The 23,280-nt window shown below is 39.0% G+C and overlaps 1 long non-coding RNA gene across 5 annotated transcripts in view; it reads left to right on the plus strand.

The window, feature by feature from the left end:
• Nucleotides 1–23,280, plus strand: part of LOC132768825 (uncharacterized) — a 35,169-nt gene that overhangs the window by 1,226 nt on the left and 10,663 nt on the right. For 3 of the 5 annotated variants that reach the window (XR_010909191.1, XR_010909193.1, XR_010909192.1), the window contains exons 2-4: nucleotides 993–1,053; nucleotides 1,238–1,302; nucleotides 20,947–21,033. This is a non-coding gene — a long non-coding RNA (uncharacterized lncRNA). Of the gene's footprint in view, nucleotides 1–992; nucleotides 1,054–1,237; nucleotides 1,303–11,825; nucleotides 14,562–20,946; nucleotides 21,034–23,280 lie in introns of those variants that run through there. The other 2 variants (XR_009630752.2, XR_009630751.2) reach the window with 2 other exon arrangements.

A 23,280-nucleotide genomic window follows, 5' to 3' on the forward strand; every position in this document is an offset into this window, starting at 1 on the left:
GCCTCAAAGCAGCAGAGTTCAAGAGCAGTTGGCGACTGAGATCCCAGCCCCTGAAACCGGGGAGCAGAGTAGTGCTGGCTGCCATAGACACCCCAAAGTCTACAAAGCACCGTTCACTTCAAGCTTCTCTGCCCCCTACAAATAATCATATCCACAAATGCCAAACCTGCAAATGTAGTGGGGCAACTGTAAATTGTGGTCCCTGTATATCACTACATGGAATGGAAATAGTAGAAAGGCACCTGAAAAAGTAAAATCATACTTTTGAATTACAATATCATACCTACAGCCTAAACATATTTACAATTACATGTGCCTCATGTCATGCGGGCATTCCCAAAGCGACATCTTGTTCAACTTGTTTGGAAAGCAAGACGGATTATGAAGGCCCAAGATGAATCTCTGGAAATGACATTTCTCAACATTATGCAGTATTCATGTGACTTGGAATAACCCAAAAATGACAAACAAGAAAGGCGCAAGAAAGAAAGCTCAACTAGCTGGACACAGTGCTTTTTGTACAAAAGAAACATACATAAACACTGCACAAAATATATAGACAGTCTTTTAAGTGTCATTTCTGATCCCAGTGCTGCCAATGATGGGAGTGGGGGTTGATTCGCCCTTGGGGCAGCTTGATGGTGCACCAAACACCATCTTCCAGTGTTTTAGTTATGACCTTTCTGAGGAGGATCTTTGCTTTTTCTTAAGAAGTAGATGTTTCAAAACAGCTGATGAAACAGATTGAAGTGTGCTCATAACTTGTCTCTGCTGCTGACATTCAGGATGCATCTCTCCCTGAACGAGTTTGTTCTGATCTGGTGATTACAGATTTGAACAGTAGAGATGTTTGAGAGGAAGTTAGAGCATGGACACACTGTACACATTCTGTTTTCTGCATTTGGACATTTGTGATCAAATTAATAGTTTTCTGTATTTTATTGTATTGCATGCCATATCTGATCAACAAATATTTGTTCATTATATTTCAGAATAAAGGAAGCAGGAGACAAGTGAAGAGGAAGTGTGCCCAGCAGTGGAGCAGAATATACTGTGAGCTGAGTCTCCTTTGGCCTGTTAATCAATTTTCAGAGCAACTAAAGCACATATATACAGCACAGTCCTTTTTAAAATTTGAAAATGGAGTGGGGAAGATAAAGTGGCAGCCTATTTTGCAAAGGAGTAGGTCCCACTGCAGTAATAATTTGTAATGATAATTCTTTTCTTTCATTGCAAGTTGTTCGGGTTGTCCAAGATTTGGCTGCAAAAATTGCAAATGTGAGAATCTAAAGGTTCTTCCAGGTGAGGCATTTTCTCTTGTCTACCCCAAAGAGAGAGATACAACCATGAGAGTAAAACCATTTCATTAGTCTTCAGTCTTTATAAAACAAAATTTGTAATAAAAGTCCGTTTAATAAAGCGATTGGGAAAACCATTGGAGTGGATCACCCTGCAGCACTGTTAAATACTCCTTTAGATTCACACTGTTCTGTCACAAACCCATTTCACAGAAAAAGGCTAAAGTTGCTTACGGGCATAGAACTAAAATTATTTCTGAAGTTGTCATTTTCTGAATTTGTAAACCTTAGGCCAGACCAGCCATGGTCCCTCATGGGAGTTACATTTATGGGTTGTGGTGCTTCCCTTTCAGCTTGGCCTCTGAACTAACACTGTGGGAATAGTAGGATAACTATACATAAATGTTGTGACATGTATCTTTCTAACATATAATGCAAGAGAGTAATACTATTGAATTAATAAAATCTGATTTCATCACAAGTGTTTTAAACTACTGGGTGTATCCTGCTGATTCATATTTTTAGATCCTTAAAGACACAAATGAATTACACTAAGCTAATGTTGGAAGTCTCTTTTTGGAGCCATGACAGCATTGGGATTATGAGCTGTATTTGCAGGATTGTTTTCTAATACACTCAGGACTGTTAAAAATAATAATCTTCAACCATTTGCTTGATTGTACCCAATCACAGCTACATCAAAAGTGTGATTTCCTTTAAGAAGTTTTATTTTATTTCTGTATATGTGTGTGCGTAAATAAATAAAGCTTTAGTACTCTATTCACATGGGACTAACAGTGTTTCCGGGTAGAATGCTCCTGGCATTACCAGTCAAAAGACATCGCTCAGGTATGTCATCTTTCCTTAACACTTGCAACCAGTGGGAACACGCAAAGGGGATTACAAATGGAGTTTGTTGTTTGATTATTATGATTTGTGTATGTCATTTATATGCTACTTTTCTTCAAGAGTGGAACACTTGGCATCTTACGCAAGAAATCAGTTAAAAGTCAACATACAGTTTTAAAGACAATTGAAACTAGTTTTCCCTATAGATCTTAAGACTCTGGTAGGTTCATATGGGGAAATAGGGCCTTTCATATAGTCTGGACCTAAGCCATGAGTTTTGTAGAATCATAGAGTTGATCACAAAGCTTTTTTTAAACAGGGGAGATACGTGATCCCTGTATCTGGCCACAGCATTTTGGATCCATTTAAATTTCCAAATAGGTTTCAAAGGAGTGCACAGGCCAGTGGCCAAGGCATTAATCAGTAGCCCTTCATCACCATCTGGGTTTGTCACTCCTGGAATGACTGAAACCACTGCAGAATAGTGTCCCCCAAACCCCAGAAGAATACCATGGTTGGTGATATCAAAAGCCACTGAGCAGCCCAGCAGAGCCAACGGAACATGCTCCCCCTGTCCAGTTCCCTGCAGTCATCCACCAAGGTAACCAAAGCTGCCTCCGTCCTGAAGCCAGATTAAAATGGATCTAGATGACTCATTTCATCCAGAGCCCCCTTGAAAGGGGGGGCGGGGGGGCTGCTACACATAGCAGAACAAAGATGTCGGAGACTGGCCAATAATTATTAAGGATGGTGGGATATTTAGTCACAGCCTAATCACTGGTTCTTTTAGGCTTTGGAACACCATTTCCAGGGAGATCAGGCAGGCCCCCACACTGTCATTCTTTCGGAAGAAATTGAAGACTTGAATGTTTGGACAAGCCTTTGAGAATGTCCAACCCCAATGGTCTACAATTAATGACAGCACTGCACTTTCCTCCCATTCTCTAGTTCATGAGCTACAACTTGCACTATCCTATTCCCCTGCTCCAGGTTACTGTTGGCCATGTTTTACAACAGTTCTCACCATAGGTTATTGGGCTATGATTTAAGTTTAAATAATTGTTTTATATGCTTGTGGCTTTATCTTTTATTGTATTGTATGTTCATTTTTTTGGCGTTGTTCCAGGCACATTGTGCTGTTTGTAAGCTGTCCCAAATCCCTTCGGGGAGATGGAGGTGGGGTACAAAAATAAAATGATTATTATTATTATTAGTACCATTATTATTATTATTATTATTATTATTATTATGGATATTTCACTGGCTATGGGGAGGCATTCATCACTCCCCTTAGTCACTTGGATGTGACAGCGCTCACCTTTCCAGATATCCTGTTCACATCTCCACGCTGCACAAATTGAAATGTACCCGATAATACAGGACAAGGAGGTGCCAACATTACATACTTGTCTGAATTCCAACGTCTAAGTCACAATGGATCTGAGAGATTGTCTGATAAACTCTCGTGATTAGCCTCACAATAAAGTTCTATGAATGAAGCAGGTTAATTTGTAAAAACATTGCTTTGCTGTGTCATTGAGCTTGATAGGACTCCATATTACTAAATGTGGGAATGCACTGTAAAAATAAATCCTTGAAGCTGTATTTTACAAAGTTTAATAAACCATTGCATTTACAACACATGCAACATCTGTTAATTCCAACTATTTCCTACACGCACATCACACATAAATCTATATGTATACTTTACATTAATTAATTTAAAGGGAAGATGTGTCAAAATACTAGTTAATAAACATCAAATTTATACTAATCTAGGAGGAATTCAGAATTGTTCGAAATATTTTCCCCTTTCATTAAATATACTACATAATTATTTTGTAACCCCCATTCTCCCAATTTAGTCCATGCAGTCAGCCCTCAGTATCCATGCATTTTGCAACCATGGATCCCATCTCAAAAATGTTTGGGAGAAGAGGGGGGAGTTGCAAAAATCAAACCTTTATTTGGCACATGCCAAGCATTGCCAAGTTGCAGGTATACCATGCTGTAGCCTCCCACCATTTTACAGATACACAGGTTCACTCCAGCATATGATTTCAATAATTTGCCATTTTATGTAAGAGAAAAGGTTTTACATACTTGACTTGAGTATCCATTGATTTTTTTTATCCACCTTAGACCCTGGAACCAAACCTGTGGATACAAACCTCAGTGGATACAAAGGCTCCGTGGATACAAATATGTACATATTTATTTTGTATGTTTGTTTATGTACTCATTTATTCACACTCAGAATACATGTGCAGTTTGCTCCCCCCCCCCCCCCCCGCCCCAAATCAGCATGCAAGGACTTTGATTGCATGTTTTTCCTAATGTCTGTATCTTCTATGATAGTTATTACTGGCGTCTTGCTTCTCTGTTTTGACTTGCCTCTGTGATCCTCCAGTGCATAGCATCATATGGTTGTCTTATGCTTCTAGCAAAAACTGGATTGGCAGGAGACAACATTGATGTATGGTCCATTAATATGTAAAATAGAGGAGAACTGCTATACTTCTAGTCATTCTTTGAAACCAAAGAAAAGGGAGGAATGGGGCAGAATGATTCTCACACACTATCTGCCTGGGACTCTTGAAATCCCATCACCTCTGGTAGGATATGGATGAAGGTCAAAAATGCAAGCAAGACTGGCTTCCTACCAATGACTTGCTACATGGAGTGGAACTTGTGATTGATATTCCGATTGACAAAGGGGTCAAGTAGAGCGAGTTTCTTGCTGGGAGATTTGGGAAGTCGCTACTACTATCCCCCCACCCACAAACACACACACACAACAATGACATTGCAGTGTTTTTGTTTTTGCCTCCAGCTTCTTCATCTGCAGACATAATTGGCACCTCGCAGTTATGCATCTTCATCTGAATTCAGCACAGGCTGAGCAATTTCCACAGCTGGTCAAATTCACTTTTCCTGCCTCCTTAAAGGAAATTATTGTATAACACTAAATATTACTAATGTGGGTGTCACCATGGAAATAGCAATTTGAAAAGAACTGGAAGTTTTTAGAAGGAAATGTTCAGGTTACAAATGGAATTGCTGAAGCATGGAGAGCTTCACACAGATGTAAGGTGATTAAGAAGAGCAGCATATTTACAAAATCTGACTTGCTCCTAAAAATGAAGGAATTCTTTTCTCGTAAGTGATGATCACTATTGGCGATTGACTGCTAAGCCTGGCTTGTCTTGCAAACATCACTGTTAACTTTATGTTAAAATTGAAAAGAAAAACATTGAGGGGTGAGAAGTTCCCTTCTCAACATATTGATCCGACTGCCTTCCTAAGTCTGGAGGCAACAGCTCAAGATCCAGCATTGTCAGAGCCAACAAAAGCAGATAAGCTTCACAGTGAGGTCAGCTAAAAAGTGTTGTTACTAAATTTCAAAAGCATTTGCAAGGGGTTTTTTTTTTATTTCCATGTGCTCTCATTTTAGAAGCAATGTAGGAAACACTGCATTAAACACTAAATCTTAGTTTTCAGTGGACTTTTGTAGTATTACCGATTAAATTGTCGTCCTGATCTGAATTTAGATCTAGAAATCAGTTTTCTAAAATTTATTGCATGGGATAAAGTCCACGAGCCTTGGCTTTTTTGTTTGTTTGTTTTGTTTATGGATGGGTGGTTGGGTTTTTACTTATCATTGTGATTTTGTATTATCTGCAGTAAATATCAGGTCAGAGTGCCACACTAATATTTAGAATTCCTGTACTAAATGCTTATAAGCTTGCAAAAAGATATTTCAATCTGGTTTCAGGCCCAGTTTCAGAACTGAGACTGGATTGGTTGCCTTGGTGGATGATTTATGAAGACAGCTAGATAGGAGGAGTGTGTCCCTGCTAGTTCTCCTGGACCTCTAAGCGGTGTTCGATACCATCAACCATGGTATCCTTCTGGACTGTCTCTCTGGGATGGGGCTTGGAGGCACTGTTTTACAGTGGCTCCGGACCTTCCTGGAGGGCTGGTCCCAGATGGTGGTGCCTGTGGATGTCTGTTTGACTCCCTGACTAGTGGCCTGTGGGGTCTCCCAAGTTTCATTCTGTCCTCCACGCTGTTTAATATCTACATGAAACTGCTCGGAGAGATCATCCGGAGTTTTGGAGTTCGGTGTCAAATGTATGCAGATGACACCCAACTGTATCACTTCTTTCCACCTAAAGTCAAGGATCCCATCCTTGTCCTGATCCAGTGCCTGTCATCAGTAATGGACTGGATGAGGGATAACAGGTTGAAATTAAATCCAGACAAGACAGAGGTACTCCTGGTCAGTCAAAAAGTGGATCAGGGCGTGAGATTGCAACCTATGCTTGACGGGTTCACATTCTCCCTGAAGTTGCAGTAAGGGGGTGATCCTGGACTCATAACTGACCCTGAAGCCCCAGGTGTTGGCAGAGGCAAGGACCTCCTTTGTACACTTTTATTTTATTTATTATTTATTTGAACTTATATGCCACCACTCCCCTGGGGCTCGGAGCAACTTACAAGAATGGCTAAAATATAACAAAATTTTAAAGCAATTTAAAACAATTTAAAAACAGCAATATCAAACATTAAAAGCCTGTCGAAACAGGTATGTCTTACATGCCCTGCAGAAAGCTGGTAAGTCCCGCAAGGCACGGACTTCAGGTGGCAGAGTATTCCAGAGTGATTTATGTGCCAGCTGTGCTCGTACCTTGAGACACCAGATCTGGCTATGGTTGCCCACACTTTTGTTACATCTTGCCTGAACTATTGCAGTGCTCTCTACATGGGGCTGCCTTTGAAGATAGCTCAGAAGTTTCAATTGGTTAAGAGATTGGCAGCCAGATTAATAACGGGAACGCCGTCCAAAGAGCAGACAACTCCCATGTTATGGCAGCTCCACTGGCTACCGGTCCACTTGCCGGCTGATTATTACCTACAAAGCCCTAAATGGTTCAAGCCCAGACTACTTGACAAACTTCATCCCCACTTACAAATCTGCTCAGACACTGCGGTCATTGATGGGGCCCTCCTCTCGGTCCCACCCCAGTCTCAAGCGCGGCTGGTGGGGATGAGAGAGGGGGCCTTCTCCATGGTTGCTCCTTCTCTTTGGAACGCCCTCTCTATAGAAATGAGAACAGCCTCTTCACTCTTTTTAAAGAAACAATTAAAACTTTATTTTTCACATTAGCTTATGGAGAGGAAGATGATTTTTATTTTTTATTCTACCTAGCCTGATGATGCTGACAGTTATTATATTAACTTATTGGTGAGAGACATTTTCGCATTTTTATATTTTTATACAGATTTTAACTGCCTATTGTGTTATTTATGAGGCCAATTGGTTTTATGTTTATAGAATCATAGAATCATAAAGTTGGAAGAGACCTCATGGGCCTTTCAGTCCAACCCCCTGCCAAGAAGCAGGAAAATTGCATTCAAAGCACCCCCGACAGATGGCCATCCAGACTCTGTTTAAAAGCTTCCAAAGAAGGAGGCTCTACCACACTCTGGGGCGGAGAGTTCCACTGCTGAACAGCTCTCACAGTCAGGAAGTTCTTCCTAATGTTCAGATGGAATCTCCTTTCTTGTAGTTTGGAGCCATTGTTCCGTGTCCTAGTCTCCAGGGAAGCAGTAAACAAGCTTGCTCCCGCCTCCCTATGACTTCTTCTCACATATTTATACATGGCTATCATGTCTCCTCTCAGCCTTCTCTTCTTCAGGCTAAACATGCCCAGCTCTTTAAGCCGCTCCTCATGTTATAGTCAAGGTTGTTTTATTTGCTTATTTTTAACTGTTAGTTTTAATTGTTTGTTTCTGTTTTATTTTGTCATTGCACATGGCACTGAATGTTTGCCATCTTTGTTTTTGGAAGCCACACTGAATCTCTTTGGGGAGAGAGGCCGGGTTATAAATAAAGTTTGATTATTATATTATTATATAGTGCAAGGGTTCTACCTGTACTTTTGTGTGAATTTTGTCTGCTTCAAGTTGAAAAAAAGTTCATCTTTTTGTGGTATAATATAACACTCTAGATCAATGGTTCCCAACCTTTGGTCCTCACGTTCTTTTGAACTTCAGCTCCCAGAAATCCCAGCTAGTTTACCAGCTGTTACGAATTACGGGAGCTGAAGTTCAAAACACCTGGAGGACCAACGATTGGGAACCATTGATCTAGACCAGGCATGGGCAAACTTCAGCTTTCCAGGAGTTTTGGACTTCAACTCCCACAATTCCTAACAGACATTATGATAAGCTTGCCCATGCCTGCTGTAGACTAATAAATATAGACAAGGTCAATATAGCAGCAAGGTGATGGATTGAAAGGAGTTCCTAGAATTGTATAGTTTTTATAGAAAATAACATTTATATTACTTATTTAAGAATACTTCTTTAGCACTTTTCATTTTAAAAGCAATTTACAACAGTTAAAAAACCTCCAACAAAAAAGATTGATTAATAAATGAATATGGCAATAGAATACTTTATTAAAATAATGGTGGTTAATTAACAAAATTAATGATCAGGGAATCAATTAGGAAAGTGCCTTATTGAGTCTTTTGTTTGTACACAAAGGCTAAATCTTTGTGTGTCTTTAATGTTGCATCAGTGGAAGAGGCAGCTCCTTTGCTCTTTTGTCTGTGGCTGTGTTCTGTCTCTTATAATGGTGTTTGCTGATACATATAATAACATGAACCACCCTCTTTGGCTCACACCCATCCATATCTATTTCCTCATACAAATCTATCTGTTTACATGCAGACAATAAAAACCTCCACTGTTAGCTTAGCAATTAAAAACTTAACTATTCCAGTTCAGCATGTTATTGTGCAATGAAGTCAAGCCTATCAGACTTTTAAAATACTATTTTCCTACATTCTTCTGGCCACCGTGCTGTTATTACCACAATCATAGATTCAGAGTTAACAAGCACCTCTGTCAAAAAGTGATGAGGATGCCTTCAATAATGAACTCTTGCTGAATAAATGGTTGGGAAATGATGCATGCTAGTGTTCCTTGTTTAAATTTAGACACACCTTTCACAGTGTGTTAGGATAATCAAATATTGGGAGATGTAATAAACACACAAATTTCAAACTTCCAAATCATTCATTATACACATGAAAAGGTCAGATAGTATCCTCTTAGTGCCACACACCACTGTAATAGCCTCTTTTTTCTCAATTGTGATGCCCCCCTCCAGGAGCTGTTGGAGAAGACAACATGGTATTATAGTGACTGATGGAGAGTGGAGATGTTCAAAAAGCATTTGGCATTTAGCTATGTCCCTGTAGGCAGATACATGAATGAAACCATCTCCTGATCACAGCCAAAGCTTCCTGGTGCTTGTTTGCATTTATGTGTGTTACCTGAATCAAGTTTCTCTGCCCTGGGTCATTTTAGGACCAGCTGTAAATGTCCAAAATATTATATCTGTATCTATGGATGAGCATATACATCAGGCAAAAGAATCTTTATTTATGAGTATTTAACAAGGCATAAAAAGTCATCTTGGTAATATAAAAACAGGAACAGAAGTGCTTCTAGGATAGCCATTCAAAGAGTTATTCTATTTTTTTCTCTCAGTATATTTCTTTTAATAAGAGGACAATAAAAATGGGGAAATGTAGGAAAAACACCTGGAATCACTGTCAATAAGTACTGTTAATGAGGAAGTCAGAAAGATTAGAAAGGAAATCTGGGACTTTTCAATCATTGTATGCATCCAAAGAAAATAAAGAGCATTTCATGCTGAAATTTTGCAGCATAGTGGTAGATCTTAGCATCCTTTTCATGGAGAAGTTTTGGATTCTCTTCTAAATATCTCTAAAGGAAAGAGTTGACAGGAAATATTTTCGCCTCAAAACATGGATAGTCACTATTTGGTTAAGTGGCCTCCTAAGACAAAGAAACTGGCCAACATACATTCTGCATACAAACTGCTAATTGTAATTGTTAGAAAAGCCAAAACTGATCATTTAGGCTTCCAAGCAATTCTGAATAGATTGTCTTTTTTATGAGTCAATTTTTTATGATAGATTCAAAGGTCACCATCCATCTTAGATCTTGCTGCAAGGCATCATGGCAGCAGTAGTTCTATATGGACATTTGCTGAGTGACAATTCAGTCTACACATTTTATAGCAGCACTATTTTTCACCGTACCATAATTTAGGGTTCCATAAAGTTGCAGTATATCTAGATCAATAAAAATAAGTCAGTATAGAATCTGGCCTTTATCTTCTTGTTGCAGCAGATAACTGTATTTTGATCAGTATGTTTTGTAGGAGTGTTTGATAAGAAAGTGATTCTCCTATGCCATGGTATCTAAAAATATTTAAAAACCAGATCAGAAAGCAATTTTTGCAATCTAGGAACCTATGTAGGAACATTATTTTGCCTAAGCAAGCAACCTTGCAGTGCAGTTGTTTGCAAACCTATTTGGAAGTAAGTCTTGGTGACTTCAGTGTATTTACTTCTCAAGCAAATGGTTTGGGCTGGGATGCATGAAGCTACCCTCTTTGTTAAGCATAACTGATGAGTGGGTTTAAAACATATTGGAATTTCCTGGTGTCCCAAATCCTATACTTTTTTGCAAGCAGCAGTCTTACTATTAAGCCCCACACTCCTGTGGTTAAAAGGTGGTCCTGCTTTCCTTCCGCCAACCATCAACTGTTATGTGCAAATTATTTGTGTTCGGTTTTCCATGGCCTTTGTGCAGTTACCATGCTTCACCCCATAAATAGATTTTAAGGAAGTATTATTCAGACTTGAGTCAAATGTTCCTCTCATCACTTTTTTTCATAATATGACAATACAAAATGATGGCAGGAAAATGGGATCAAATGGTTTTGAATCTTATCTGTTTATTTATGTTGCATCAAATATTTGGGGTGATTATACACACCTAACAACAATTAATACCAACCATAAAGTAAAATCCAAAACAACTAATGAATCACAAAATTGATATTGCAGATAAAACTATTTGACAAAACCATTAAAACTTTGTTAAAAATAAGTTTGGCACAACACAAAATGTGATGGTGCCAATCTATCTTTGAGAGCAAAGAACTCCTCAGTTCAGATGCAGCTACTAAGAAGGCCCTTTGTTTTGACTGAATTGCGCCTCCAATATATCTGGGGTACAAAATGGGCACACCATCAGATTTCAAATATATGCATGTACTTTTGAAAATAAAGCAAATGATGCAAATCTCCATCAGGATACATTTTTTTTGCTGGCATAACTATGCTGCATTAGTGGCAATGATGCCTGTTACTAAGGGAGTGCTGTGGCAGGAGTAAAATGGTTGTATGTAATACAGCTACTGCAGGGCCAGGGTGACAGCAAAATCTGTCACGCATTAAAGCTGTTGTGCTGGCTCTGGAGCTGCTGTCAACAGAGATGGATTGCTCTGCTATCTTCCAGTTGGTGCTATGCTCTGATCCAGAAAAGTTGCTTGAATTGGCAGAGTAGACCATGGCACCTTAGGATTGTGCCCTAAGTCAACTCTTCCAGATGAACTGAAACCATGAAGTGTGGTCTCTGGAACTGTTCATCCTTCAAAGAAGTACATGGTGCATAGCAATACAATATCCAGACTTATGACTAGAATAAATAAGAAACATTAATTTAACCTCTGGTAATATGAGCTTTCTCATTGCAGATCTGGATTATTATTTCTTGTTCCTGTAGATATTTGGAGCCCAAAGATGTTGATGATGATGAAGAAGATGAAGGAGATGAAGGAGAAGGAAAGGAAGGAAAGGGAGGAGAAGGAGAGGAGAGAGAAGGAGAAGAGGGAAAAAGAGAAGCAGGAGAAACAGAAGCAGGCAAACCAATTTTAGAAAAATCCTCAACCATAAATAATAATCCCTAAAGCCTTTCTCAGCCCATCCCAAAGAGCTTGCAAGAGCTTGTAGATGCATATTGCAATATGCCAGGAAGATTAGTAAACCAGAATTCTATTATGCAAAGTGAATTTGCAAAGCTGAAGCAAATCACTGCAACTTGATGCTGTGCCAGATGCATTTTGCATCCTTTGTACCATATAACTATTACTTTGTGCCATTCCTGTCTGGCCCAGCACACACCAGTGTTCCTGCATTTCCTTTCCATTCCCACCAAAACAGTATGTATGTATAGCTCTGAATCTCCCAAGCTACTCTGCAAATATTCTGCTCATCCCTCAAAACAGGTTCGTAATTTGTATGCAGTTTTTCATTGTTTTGTCAGGAATGATAGATCCAGTGATTTAAAGTTATTCAAATTGGACATCCCCGTAAGCCTGCCAAATCAAAGGGGTTAAAAAATACAGATTATGTAGTCCATGATAAATAATATTGAGTAATTTGGTATTGATTGAATACTCTTAACAGTAGTCTGGATCCATGTTCTTCCTGTCAAAAACTTTCTACACTGCTTTACGCATGATCAATTTGGGTACCCATTTGGAGAAGTGTGGGGTGCATAGAAATATAGTATCTATAATTTAATTATGAAAATTGTGTATATGCTTCATGTTACTGTCCTAGGCTGACATTCACTTCCATCAGGACATTCCAGTATTTCTTGTGCCTTGGTGCACGTACAGTAGCCAAGCTCCTGTATAGCACAGCCTAGCATGACAGCTCTGCATATGGGACTATGGTACAGGTCAACATCCCATGGACTTACCATTGAACCATTACTACTCCCCATATGCATGTAACCATCCTGGGCTGATGGTAAGCAGGGGTGGATTGCCTCCATTTGGTTATGTCTCTAAAGCCAGATGTAGAGAGATTACATCATTGCTGGGATCCTTCACAGATCTCAGCATATGATATGATCATTTTGTGTCTGGCTGTGGAGACATAGCCAGACACTCCTTCAGATTCCACCAGCAGCTGCTGTGGAATGGCCCTCGGCCTGCAGCAGCTCAAATGTACATCTAGAGTGGGGAAGCTTTGTTCATTGTGAAGGACAGAAGGAAATGCCTGCCTCCATGATGACCCCACCCTGGAGAAGTACTTGGGTGCAAGCTGGGCTTGTGTCTGAGTATGCCACTAACGAGATGCCAGCCAGTATGTGTACTACAGCACATGTGAAATGTGCACACTTTTGAATTATACATAATGTCTACTGCATCTAATTTTCTCCAGAGAAGTGATATTCATGTAGGAAAATTGTCCTTTAGAGGGAAGTGAAATGCTGACTCAAAAGGGAAACAAGAGTGGCTAGATGTTTACAGACCTATTATTATTATTAAGCTTTTTTAAAATTGTTTTGTATTGTCTTTTATATTGCTTTTATTTTTAATACAAACTGCCTAAATATTTTAATACATGAAAAAGCCTAAAAAGCCAATGTGGTGCCATGATTTGAGTGTTGGATTAGGACTCCAGGAGACCAGAGTTTGAATTCCCACTCAATCCTAGAAACCCTCTGGGTGACCTAGGGCAAGTTACATTCTCCCCACCTCAGAGGAAATCTGTGGCAAAACCTCTCTGAACAAAGCTTATCAAGAAAACTCCATGATAAGGTTGCCTTAGGGTCACCATAGGTTGGAAGCAAGTTGAAGGCACGTAACATATTAATGCCCTAAATAATATTGAACCACAACATTTCCGCTGCTTTACACCATTTCTCATATATGACAACTCCCCACAGGCATTCAGCTTAAAGCAGTGCATGATGTATAGACCCCAACATGAGTAGACTAACCAGTTTTTGTACTGTGTTTTTGTTGCTGTTCTTTTCCTAGTTGTTTAAACACATACACCAAGATTCCAGTAAAAGCCAAGAAGACATATTGAAGATCTCAAGCATCCATTGTTTGCTTGAAGTGATCCTGGGTATGTAATCCTTAAGAAGTACCTTGCTGGAACAAACCCAGATCCATCAGGTTCAGAACTATTCAAGGATTTTCAGACAGAGTTGCTACCTCTCAAAATTTTCCAAAGAATTAGTTATGTGAGTGTCTTGTAAATTCTCTAAGAGCATCCCCTTCCAAAATAGGGATACTGTGATAGAAAATGGGTTTCCTGAGAGTGCCTTTCCTTTTAAAGTCAGGGGAAACACAATTTGAGTACCTTTTATGGATTAAAACTGCCAAAGCATCTTCTGGTTAAAGGAAAGGAAACCCTCACCTCCATCTCTTTCCACAGAGCATTTAAAACAACTCCATGACCTTTTGATTTCTGATCGTAAGAGGAGGGTGGGAAGAACTGCCAGCCAAATTGGCTTTTTTTATTAGTAGTGTCACAGCTGAGAGACATTTTGCTGAAACTGTTTTACTTGCTGTAACCAATTGTTTACTGATGTGTTCAATGTCACTTGCTCTTACATTTTCAAGTATCATTTTGTATTTACTTGGTTTTGTTATTGTTAACTACTTTACCCATCACTTCATGGGATACAAATTTCACAAATAAAATGTTTTCAAACCAATTTTTTTGCCTTGTAATACGTATTTACAGCCACCTAAAATAAATAAGGAGCTTAAAGGAGAATATTATCAGAATACAAGTCATATATGCAGAACACATCATGCAACGTGCGGGGCTTGATGAATCCAACGCTGGAGTTAAAATTGCTGGAAGAAACATTAACAACCTTAAATATGCAGATGATACAACTTTAATGGCCGAAAGTGAGGAGGAGCTGAGGAGCCTTCTAATGAAGGTGAAAGAAGAAAGTGCAAATGCTGGGTTGCAGTAAACATAAAAAAAACCCAAGATTATGGCAACCAGACTGACTGATAACTGGCAAATAGAGGGAGAAAACATGGAGGCAGTGACAGACTTTGTATTTCTAGGTGCAAAGATTACTACAGATGCAGAATCAGAAAACATTTACTTGGGAGGAGAGCAATGACCAATCTCAATAAAATAGTGAAAAGTAGAGACATCATACTGGCAATGAAGGTCTGCATAGTCAAAGCAATGGTATCTCCTGTAGTAACCCATGGATGTGAGAGCTGGACCATAAGGATGGCTGAGCAAAGGAAGATAGACGCTTTTGAACTGTGGTGTTGGAGGAAAATTCTTAGAGTGCCTTCGACCATGAGAAGATCAAACCAGTCCATACTCCAGGAAATAATTCCCGACTCCTCGCTGGAGGGAATTATACTAGAGACAAAGATGAAGTACTTTGGCCACATAATGAGAAGACTGGAAAACTTAAAGAAGACAATGATGCTGGGGAATATGATAGGAAAAAGGAAGAGGGGCAAACCAAGGGCAAGATGGATGAATGATATCCTTGAAGTGACTGACTTGACCTTGAAGGAGCTGAGGATGGCGACGGCCAACAGGGAGCTCTAGCGTGGGTTGGTCATGAAGAGTCAGAAGCAACTGAATGAATAAACAACAACAACAAGTCATATAGTGAAGTTTATATTAGGAAACCATCAGAATTTCAAGTTCAATTACTGACATTTCTACCTTGCCATCCCTAACAAGGGATCTTCATACTGAATCCTAGAAAACGCAAGTTACAAAAGAAAAGTTCCAATATATACATTTTGTTCTCATCCATTTCAGCTTGTGTTCTCAATGACAGCTAATGCAGAATAGAGAAACATCCATTTGAAGTATCTCACTTGTCCCTGTGAGACAACATACAGAGCAATCCTATGCTTATTTACTTAGACAGCCATACTGGCTATTTGGGCTTAATTCTTGTCCAGTATTTATAGGATTGCAGCATTAGATCCCAGCAACACAAATAAGTCTTTTGTACACACACAGTCTTTGTCTGAGGCAAGATGCAGCTGCAGTTATACTGTTTGGTTTCTCAGATCAGCCACTGCAATACAAAAACACTAGTTCTATCATTTCACTTCACTGTTTAAGTTGGACATAAGGCAAGTATATATATGTAAACAACATCATTTAATAAATCTGCCTTTGCTATTTTTCTTTGATTACATTAAGGTACTATGTAGTGACACACCCTCATATGTTAAACAAGCTTGTAATATAACTCCTTCAGAAATGCCTTCAAGCCTTCACCCACTCCTCCCCATCTCTCTCTTTTTAAGACATCACTGCCCAAAGATGTAGTAATTATGTAATATTAATGAACAGTACAACATGTAGTTGTATTTGCAAACCTTTTAATGTAGTGAAAGAGATTCATTGTACATATTATCCTTCTTCAAAATGACCTGACATTGCAAAAATGCCGCAGGTTTAACGGCTCATGTAATGTAAATGCATAAATAATTGAGAATCAGAAATAGGTAGCATTTAGGAGTATTGGTACTTACACTATCATATGTAAAATTCTGGCATTTAATTCCATGGAGGACTCCTATTTCACTCAGCATTAGCACATGTAAATGTTAGGAGTAGGTCAAAATGAGTACTGTTCCACATTATGCTATAGCCAGGCTTGCTACTGAATTATACTTCAGTACAATCCCACATATGTCCATTCAAAAAATGAATCTCATTGCATTCAGTGCAATTTAGGGGTCATCTACACAGAACATTTAATGCCGTTTCAGACCAGTATTAAATAAAGTGATGTTGGGCCTTTCCAGACAAGCCATTATCCCAGGAGCTTCTGCATTTTAAAACGCAGATGTTCCTGAGGGCCTGTTCATACCCATCCCAAAAACCGCATGCTTTCTGGGGTGGGTGTTCAGATGTTCTTCTGGAACTGGCCTTGCAGAACATGTGGAGACCCTACCCCCCCCCCCCAAGCCCCCAATCCCCTTTTAAAAGTAAGGAAAACTTACCCAGCCTCCATTAGAGTATTCCTGAGCTCTTCTGGCACTTAGAAATGACGCGCCAGGAGAGTGGGGGGAAGGGGGGGGGATAAAGTCCGGAAAACTGGGAATGGTGTTTATCCTGCGCCTTCCAAGATGGCATGGAATAAATCCACTATCTAATTAATTCGCCACAAACCAGGGTTGGTTAATTGTGGGTTGGCCAAAACGTAATCTGGACAGTCCCCTTTTTATCGTGGAAGTTTCCGCAATAAAGGGGCTGTCTGGATGGACCCGTTGCTGTGCAAATATTACATGGGAAATCTTGGAACCAGTTTGAGGCCACATGGTGATTACACAAATGACAGAGCGCAGGTGCACATTAAGGGCCTTCTTTCATGTGCTTTTGTGTGTGTTTGTTGTCTGGCAGTTTGAAGCTAGTTTTGAACTGCATTAAATGGTCAGTGTAGATGGGCCCTTAATTCCGAAATAGAATTGCATCTTAAGATTTGGGAAGCAGGAGGTATAATTTTCTGCAATTGTGTAGCAAATTGTAAATTACCCCCAAAAGATATCTGTCCAACCTTTGCATAAAGATGTTCAAGAAAGGAGAATACACAATAAATGAAATAGCAAACCCATGGGGGGGGGGGGGGGGGACATTGCATTAGACTTGTTTTTTTCCCATAGTGTATAGCATGGCATGACAAAGAGGACAAAAGGCTTCATCTTTTGAAATGAAGTAAGATCCCATGACTTCTAAATACATTATATCCTGATTGTGCTCAGTGTTTGCCAGCAAAGACTTTAAAGAGGCTCCAACATCAGATTTCAAGGCTAGAGCTTTCAGAAACTACTCCTATGAATATCCGAGATCTTCTCTTGATCACTTTGAGCCGGCTGCTCTGATGAAGATGGATAATTGCTTGTTGGGACTGGTAGTCTCTAAGCTGTATTTCTGTATTCATAACAAGAGCATCTGCAATCTGCTGTTTTATGCAGATCAGGTGCAGAGTTTTCAACTCATCCTGGCACTTTTCCATTCCAGCTTTTGATTTAGCATAAACGTACAAAATCCAGAAAATTCAAGCTTGCATGTAAAATTAGTAAATCATCTGTTTTTCCATGCCTTACTAAATACAAAAAGACCATGATTCAGGAAACTGGAGGACAGAGCCATAAAACTATGTCATACTGGCACATTATGGCATATAATGCCAGTAAAGTCAAGCAGCAAGTCTTCACAGCATTTTAGAGGAGCAAAATTAAATGCTTAGGTTTTAAGAATTGAATTTTTAACTTTGCATGGTTTATTTTAGACAAAAAAACGGCTGGGTTGAAGAAAAGAAATATGGCATGTTTAATATTCCACTATTTTCTTCAATGCAATGGAGGGAAAAAGGAATTAGGCATCTGCTGGGGTGGTAGAAAGAGCCTAGTAGTTTTTTCCCCTCCTGTTCGGGAACTAAGTCTGTCTCATTACTGGTGACAGCACATATTGGTAGGTCATAGAGCAAGGGGACAGCCCTGCATAGAACAGCTGGGACCCAGAGCCAGCAATCTCATTAAAGTAAGCTGCTGCTATTTCCAGCCTGTAATAGAGCTTTGCAGCTTGATTATATTCAGTGAAAGCAGGTCATTACAAACACAAGGCTTTTTTTGCATATTATCTAAATTGAAATAAAAATATGCTCTCCCCTTTCATATGCTATATTGATAAATCCAAAGTTATGAATGAAACATGTTGATTAGTTGGTTAAAAGGAATTAGTTCTGCATTATGCTTCCAAGTTTAAGGCTTGATTGGCACAAATAACTTTTCTTGATAATAAGCCATTTACAGATTATTCTTTTAAATGAAACATGCAAACATCAAAACGATCTAAAGAGACAAGTTAAAGTGTCAGGTTCCCCCACCACCACTTTCCTGTTTGAGCTTCAATTTAACATTATTTTTAGAAGCTGGTCAAATGAAGCAAACCTACACCATGCTAGATCCTCTTTCTGCTCTACAGTAATAGAAACACATTGGAAATCCATTAATAGCAATGTACTTGGAACCAAAATATGATTGAGGGCAAATGTTATCTGTTGAATTAATCTTTTTAGCAAAGAGCATTTGCCCATAGGATACTATTGCTGTTTGACAATAGCTCTTCCTTGACTGTCTCTTCCTTAATTAGCAAATAATGAACCACCTTTATGGCCTGAACTCAGGACTTGCTATGCCAGTTTATACACATTTAGTATAGGGTGTGCCTACTTTTGCCTACTTCACTCCCCGCTTTCAAGAAGCAGCTGAAGACATACCTTTGCTCACTGGCTTACAAGGAGGAGGAATAGTAGTTGGTAATACTACCATTATACGTCTTATTAATAGTTGCCATCCTCACCCCACCAGTTCAATAGATATCCTGAGCAATAATTAATCGATTTGCCCCAAAGAAATGGGAAATTATTGTTTCCATTCAATGTTTGATGTTTTGTCTTACGTCTGTTATAAGGCTGTGTTTTTTATTTTATTTTAGTTTGTTAAGTATAATTCATGTTTATATGTTGGGTTGTTTAAATTTTGTTAGTATGGATGTATTGTTGTTGTATTTGGGCTTTGAATGTTTGCCTTTTATGTTTGGAATCTGCCCTGAGTCCCTCCGGGGAGATAGAGTGGAATATAAATAAACTATTATTATTATTATTATTATTATTATTATTATTATTATTATTATTATTATTATTTGAAACACAAGATGAGTCCACAGCAAACAAGATCACTCTGCTGGCTGTTGTATTGGATCACACGTCGGACACTTCCCAAATGTCTAGGACTGTGTGAAGTATCGGCGAATAATATGTGCAGATCCCAGTAAGGTTGCCTTTTGCAGCTGGCAGATCGTAACTTTTTCAGCGCCTATTGTTTTTAAGTGCCAGCCAAGGTCTTTAGGCACTGCACCCAGTGTGCCGATCACCACTGGGACCACCTTTACTGGCTTGTGCCAGAGTCTTTGCAGTTCAATCTTTAAATCCTCATATCGTGTCAGCTTTTCCAGTTGTTTCTCTTCAATCCTGCTGTTGCCTGGGATTGCAACACCAACGATCCATACTTTGTTTTTTAACACAATCATGAGGTCAGGAGTATTGTGCTCCAAAACTCTGTCTGAATTCAGATTGTTGTTGTTGTTGTTGTTGTTGTTGTTATTATTCTGTATTACATGACTGCAGACAACAATTGCAAGCCATTTGTGCAGATATGCCAGTACATTTAGGGATGAGAGGAATCCAAACCCAAATGGTGTTTTTCCTGATACAATTATCCCTGTTTGAAGAACACTTTCAAACCCACATAATTCTAGGATGTATTGTGGCAAGAAACCTTTCTCCCAAACTCAGAATCCTGAAGTACCTCTTCAGTCATTGTGAGACATGCTAGGATGCCAAATCTTTCACTGTGGGAGAGGCTGATAGAGACCTGGAATAGAGTGGCAGATTTAATGCAAAATCCCTTTATTACCAGTTGCGGAATAACACTTGTAGCAACACACTAAATTAAAGGCTACATTCTTACCAGGTTAGAAGAGGAAAGAGGAAATTAACCATGCTTAAAGTGTTTCCTTGACCTTCTACCACTATATGAGATCATCTTCTCAGTCTATGGAGTACCTGAAAAATCTGGTTTGGATATATGCATATATGAAATATTTCAAAGCTATAACACTGGAGGTCACTGCTTAATTGTCACCGAAAGGTTTTTCAAGGCCTCTGTTGAGGAATGAATGTGTATAAGATAACATTAATTTAATTCAACTGAAAAATCTCAAGGATTTAAATGTGTACTCCATCTTGTTAGTGTTTGAAATATGTGTGCACTACCCCCTTGTAATTGTATGTATTTCCTCCCTTTTTATCGTGGGGTGGAGGGGGAGTATTGGTTAAATAAAAATAAAGAGGGGGCAAAAGCAGAATGCTTTCCCCCATTTTCACATCATGATCCTTATATAGATTTGAGCTGTGTAAGAAAGATTTTAATGGTACCCTGTATATTTTGCACACAGCCTTTGACATTTGTGGGTTTGACTTTTGTGGATTCGATTATTCCTGGATTTGATTAAAATGTTTTCTCTAGGTCCTGTAAGGTAAATTTCCACTTGAAGTTGACCCACCTGAAATCATGCTGGAGGACCTAAAATTGCCTAGAGAGAAGTTTTCTCAGGTAAAATACCAGTAATAGCATTTTGTGGTTTTTCACTTTCATTGGGGCTCTATGCCCCTAATCCCAGCAAATGTGGAGAGCAAACTGTAGTGTGTAGTTTAGCCTTAATATTTGTCACAAAGCATTTCCTAAGCACCTTGGTCAATTTTCAGTGGATGCATGCATTCTTTGTGGTGATTATTTTATATATACTATTCCAAAAAACAAAACAAAAAACTATTGTGTTTGCATATGAAAAAAGAACTAAAATGAACAAGTAAGAAAATGCTTGCTCCAATCTCAGGGCCCTCCCACACAGCCCTATACCCCTGAATATCAAGGCAGAAAATCCCACATTATCTGAGTGTGGACTCAGATAACCCAGTTCAAAGCAGATATTGTGGGATTTTCTGCCTTGATATTCTGGGATATAGGGCTGGCATATAGGGCTGAGTGGAATGGCCCTAAGAAGATTAGTTTTTAGAGCTCTCCACCATCAGAGTGTTCTGATCCTAGATATTTCTACTTGCAATATTGCACAAACATGAAAATTCAGCAATAAGCCCTATGATTTGATGATTTCTTCATTTTTTTTCAGTAAGTTACATTAAGAAATATGGAAACTGACTTACATCAGGTCATACCACTGATCCATCTGATCTAATGTTGTTTACACTGACTGGCAACAGGTGTTTGAGGTTTTTGGCTGCTTTCAGATGGAATGGCCTGCCTCGGAAGATGGTGGACTCTCCTTCACTGGAGGTCTTCCAACAGAAATTGGATGGCCATCTCTCAGGAGTGATTCAGACTGTGCATTCCTATATGGCAGGTATTGGAACAGAGGACCCAAGCCATATAGTAAAGCCATATGTCAGTAAAATAATGAACTACAGCCGGCTCATCATATTCACAAATTCCACTATTCATGACATCAAAATATTTTTTGAATTCCAAAAAGCAGTGCTTGATTTTATCATTCTTATAAGGGACAACATTTTACCATGAGCATCTATGGAGTTGATTATCCATTTGGGGGGTGGGGGGGTTATGCAACTAATTCCCAGCAGATACCAATGGCTCACTATACAACAAAACCATTAAAGAGTAAAAAAAAAGAATGGCCTGCCTTTCAGCATAACTTTCAGTTATATCTAGAGATGTCAGGGATTGAACCTTAGACCTCCTCTTTGCAAAACACATGCTTTTGTACTGAACTTTGGTCCCCCCATAGTCCTTCCATATACCAGTATATCTTGCTTTTCTTCTGGTGGGAAAATCAAGAAACAAACATAGACACACACACACATATATATACACACACACACACATATATATATATATATATACATGTGTGTGTGTGTGCGCACGCACGTACTGTGTGTCTTATTCTTGTTGCCCCCACCCAACCCCATATGTTATTCCTACGACCAACATAGCTTGTATTAAAATAAAACTCCCATCTCTTGATTATCCTGCCTACTAGGTTCTATTTTTAACATGAGAAAATGTTTAAGCAGATGGAGATTGTGAATTCAAAGGAGTCCGTGTGTCTTGGGAAGACATCAGAAGAGTATTGTCTTGTGTTCAAGGAATACCAGAAACCAACTATTTTAAAGTCCAAATAGTATACAGGTCAGATGTGAGTGAGGAAAAGCTGCTTCTGAAATCACCAGACTAGCAGTACTTGAAAAGCAACATTATTTGTTACAAAAACAGCACAGTTGCCAGAGGCTAAAACTGGTTTAGACCCTGTTTTATTAGTGAACTAAACAATAGATATTTATAATTCCTATCATGTCCTTCTCACATCTCCCACTCCATCTTGGCAATTACCCAGATGCAAAATGTAATGATACACTTCTTGCCTTGTAGAGGGAAAAAAAGAATGGTTATGTGCATATGTAAATACAATGCAAATGGAGGGCTTGCTGTGCTACATATTTTAAAGCCGCAGAATGCCAAATGACATGCTAAGCACATGTAATTTGGGTGCTTGCATTTTTCACATAATTTGAATGTATTTTCCACATAGCATCATAGCCATGGGCCTGGGCATCTGTCCATATACACATTAAATACAGTATGTATGAAGAAGTTCTCAGACATCTTCTGAACACTAAATTCAGAATGGTTGCTATTTGAGATCAGAATGCAACTTTAGTGCTAACTCTACAATTATTAAGAAAAGGTGTATGTCAACAGCAGCAACTAATGGTTAGGATGTCTTGAATATATTTGCTGGTTCTGCTGACTTTTTAGAACTTACCA

This window comes from Anolis sagrei, chromosome 2 (genome assembly GCF_037176765.1).
Source record: "Anolis sagrei isolate rAnoSag1 chromosome 2, rAnoSag1.mat, whole genome shotgun sequence".
Lineage (NCBI taxonomy): Eukaryota > Metazoa > Chordata > Lepidosauria > Squamata > Dactyloidae > Anolis > Anolis sagrei.